The 4,403-nt window shown below is 38.7% G+C and overlaps 1 pseudogene; it reads left to right on the forward strand.

The window, feature by feature from the left end:
- Positions 1-260: 260 nt before the first annotated feature.
- On the forward strand, positions 261-953 carry LOC149157958 (multisubstrate pseudouridine synthase 7-like; annotated as a pseudogene).
- The last annotated feature ends 3,450 nt before the right edge of the window (positions 954-4,403 follow it).

Here is a 4,403-nt window from a genome sequence, read left to right on the forward strand (position 1 = left end):
GAGTGCCCCTTTGACTACTTCAGGGCTGCGAGCACGATGATCAATTTATAAAGTACCTACAGCCAGGCGTTGGTGTGTATATATATATCTATATATATATATATATATATATATATATATATATATATAGATATATATATATATATATATATATATATATATATATATATATATATATATATATATATATATATATACCTGAAAGCCTGGGCCTGTTGCCAATTATAACCCAAGTCTAGTAGGAGGGTCCGTTAACAACAATGGCAGAGGAAGCCGATGTGGGGGATTGTCTGTTACACTACTAATGTGCCCGTGGTTTCGAGGAGTGCTAAAGCAGAGGTATACTAATTTTATTGTAAATGAAGTAGACTGTGATAGGAAGGTGGTCCATCTGACATGTTTGGATGTTCCAAGAGAGGAAAGAAGGTGCCTCAAGAGAGCTCTATGTTGCAAATGAAGTCAGTAGCAGGGAATGCCAGCTAAGCAGTGTAAATAGTTCAGATTACAGTATACATGTTGAGACATTTAAAAAAAAATTAGCTGGTGAAAGTGATGCAGAAAAGTTGAAAGACTTGCTTGCTTGAGTTTCTGCAGGAGATATCAAGAATCTTGTTCCTCTTGTCTTTTCACCAGATCCTAACAAAGCGCATAGAGCAGCAGTTCATAATTTCTTCAAGGCCAATTTAAGTTTTCTTGTGACAAACACTATTGAAGGAACCGATCCTATTGAAAAATGTGTCCGTGTGAGATATTATAACAGACAAAAGGAACATGGAAGGAATAAAATCCGAATTCTATATCACCTCAAAGAGCTATCATCCGAAGTCTGTGGCCTGTTGTATTGCAGGGATTCGAGATATAGAGGTCAGCCATTCTACAGGAGCCTCAGACCAGGAATACATGGATCCGAAATTAGAAGGAAAGGCAAGGTCTGTTTTATTACAGAGGTCTGAGTCATCTAATACAGGGGAAAACTAAGATAGGAAGTCTAGGGAGAGTCTCTAGGCAATCTAGAGACATATCAATTTGAAGATTGCTCAGTTATCTAGGAGGAGCATTGTCTTGGTGGACAAGGTAACTATTTTCAAACTACAGGTTTTGAGATTAGCCGCGCTGAACAAGAGATTATTTGGAATGAATGTGGGAAATTTCTGTTATGTCAAAGAAGGACTTGTGCTTGGGCAACTTTCAGGAAATCGGTTTACGATTATATTTTCAAATAACAAATGTAACGTGGCAGTCGGAGATAAAAAAGCTAAATTTAAAACGTAGATACTTGCCACAACAGAGAACAAGATTCGATTGCCTATGTTTATCTTCAGTAAATGGGATTGACACCTGTAATGCCACCTCTTCATCAGTTATCAACAGATTCGAGTAGAAGAAGGAGCGCTATTCTATCTTCAGAAGCGCTGATTGTTTTTTTTAGTTTTATTTATTAATAATGATAAAACAAATCCCTTGTCTTGGGGTCGATTTGTTTTCCCCTAGCAGAGTTTATTTAATGTATTGAAAATAATTTTGTAAACAGGAGGGAGAGAAAATTCTGAGAGGTGTGCGTGGAGGAGAACAGAGAGCTTTCTTGTACAGTTTTTGACAGAGAGTTTAATGAAAAATACAGCTCTGACCCCTGAGATTCCTGTGGTATGACATTTGACATATGTTTCTTCTCTGTCTCATATGTATCTTGTAATGTTTTTCATTTCATTCCTAACTCATTTCTGTTGAATACTTTTAAGTGAGAAAGGCAGAATTCAATTTATTTGCTCTGTCTTGAGGAAGTATTCATAGTTAATGTTTTCTTCTGTTTGACAAGGATCCATCTTCTATGCCCTTGTCGACTTCTCAGCAGTCTTTCCATTCCGTTTATCTCAATTTAATTGTTAAATTTCTTGCCTACCTTGCCTCAAGAGATAATCTGTGGTTTTGATTATATTTCTCTGTTCAAGTTGTTTCTTTGCCCCATGCAGCCCAGAAAACCCCATCATCCATTAAGACCCCTTTTCCTATCAATTTACTAGCCTAAAATCAGTATTCCTTATTGGTCATCTCAGCCCCTTTGAAGACTTTTTTGCCGAGATAGACCCAGAGAGAGCCCTCTCCTCTCCTCGTAGGGCTAGCTACGAGGCTGAGCTTGGTTTGATGTTGCCTCGAGTTTTTCCTGCTTCAGCCTAAGGCAGATTCGAGCGCTAACATAGTGGCGACCATACTGGGGAAGATGGTTTGCTGTTGATGTGACATTCGACTTGTAGATTGTCTTTTCCCAGTACATGAAATCAAATTGCAGATCTGATGCTGATGGTGGATAGCATTCAGACACTTATGAAGGTTGAGACATTCACCGGGCGACTCCAACTTGATCCAGACAGTCCAGTGCTCACTGATCCACTGATGCAATGGTAGGTGTGCAGCTGGAAATATGTATTGCGGAGTTGGGGCAACCAATAGAGTCTGGCTTCTGCGATCTAATGGCAACATACATGGAAATGTTTTTCAGTTTGATTGATAGATCAGGCTGTTTTCTATGTGACCAGGATCATTACGTGCATGAAGGGCTGCCAGCAATTATATCTGTGTCTTGGTGGAAGCATTCTCAAGCGGCATCATTCTCAGGTTTACTTGAATGGTTGATCTGGCATTTTAGTATTACCTGATCTACTATTTTTACAGCAAAGTAGGGTAGATTTTGTAAATAAATAAGCAGCCAAAGGGCAGCATTTCATTCTGAGTTTCATTTTCAGTTCTAGTTTGAAGTTTGCCGAGTCAGTTTTACAATCATTTCAGTCGAGTTTCAGTCCATAAATGAGTTGAAAGTTTCGCATTGTCTGGTGAAATAATGACTCCATAGCCCAATGGATGGAGGCACTGTCTGCTCTCCCAAAGCTCTGCGGTTCTTGGCACCTCCAAAAAGCGGCAGCTGCCATCCCCATTGGAGCCAATGTTAGACTCCGTCTTCTCAAATCCTCTGTCAGAGTCCAATTCAGACAGGTGGCTGTCAAAGTCTCTTTTCAATATGTAGGCTAATGTCAACCAGCTTTCACCAACCACAACTTAGATGTTTGCAGAGCTAATGTTTCAATAACATGTGCAAGCTAGAGGAGGTTTCACCCTGTTTCAGCTTCAGCAGCCCCTATCCCTACAAAGGCACAAACAAACAAGAACAACATCAACATAACGTTTCCAAGCCTTTAAGGAATTTAGACTTCTGTGATCCATAACATTGTTAAGATAGTCTTCGGCAAAATCACATAACCAATCTTTTGTCGACGTGTTTCGAACCAACCAGTGTGGTTCATCGTCAGGACAAGTTGAAGAACCAATCTGGCTTATAATTACCATTATAATTATAATATTCGTATTATACTATAGATTCTATTAATAGAAATAATATTAATAATATATCTATTTATTTTAAATTAACAAATGAATTCCTTTTTACCAATTTTAACTATTTCTAGAAATATTAATTAACTATTTTAGTGATTTGACCAGGTTCATTAGGTCAAATTAGCCATTAGAATTTTAGCCGTTGGAGTCTCTGCACACTATATTTAATCGAGCTAAGCCAGATTGGTTCTTCAACTTGTCCTGACGATGAACCACACTGGTTGGTTCGAAACGCGTCGACAAAAGATTGTTTCCAAGCCTTATCAATCTTGCTTTGTCTCGATGTCAATGGAACTAGTTAGATTCTGCAGTAAGGTCTTCTGCCAAATCTTGGAAAGGTTAGTTTCGAACCCAAAGATTGGTTGAAAAGATTATCTCAAAGATCTTCTTCCATAACCAGGACAATTTCTGAGCGATAACAACAACATTAATATTTGTCAATGGACTTGTATTTTTCCTGAGGTATGTTGCTCACCAAGCAGATAGGCTGGAGAAAACAAATGTAATTAGAAGACAAAGCAAATGTAATTGGAAGTGGAGCATCCAACAAGGTTTATCGCGCTGACATACCCAACAATGAAACAGTGGCAGTGAAACACCTCTGGACGAACTCCACAATGGATATACTGTGAGAAGCATTTACTGTGAGAGTATGACCATCGATTGTCCAAGGAGGAAGTTGAAACATTGGGAACCATTCGCCACAGAAACATAGTGAAGCTCTATTGTTATATGTCCAACAGGCAGTCTAATGTGTTGGTCTATGAATACATGCCTAATGGGAACCTGTTTCAAGCTTTGCATAGCAATAATAATTCGGATTGGCCAAGATGACATAAGATTGCATTAAGGACGGCTCATGGATTGTCTTCTCTTCACCACGATTGCTCCCCTGCAATTATTCATAAAGATGTCAAGTCTACCAATATCTTGGTGGATCAATTTTATGAGGCCAAGATTGCTGCTTTTGGTGTTGCAAAAGTTCTTCAAGCTCGTAACAGAGGAGGGGATTCAAA

The sequence above is a fragment of the Pinus tabuliformis genome, chromosome 5_2 (assembly GCF_031772625.1).
Source record: "Pinus tabuliformis cultivar Carrire ecotype Pingquan chromosome 5_2, CPIR1, whole genome shotgun sequence".
In the NCBI taxonomy this organism is placed as follows: Eukaryota; Viridiplantae; Streptophyta; class Pinopsida; order Pinales; family Pinaceae; genus Pinus; species Pinus tabuliformis.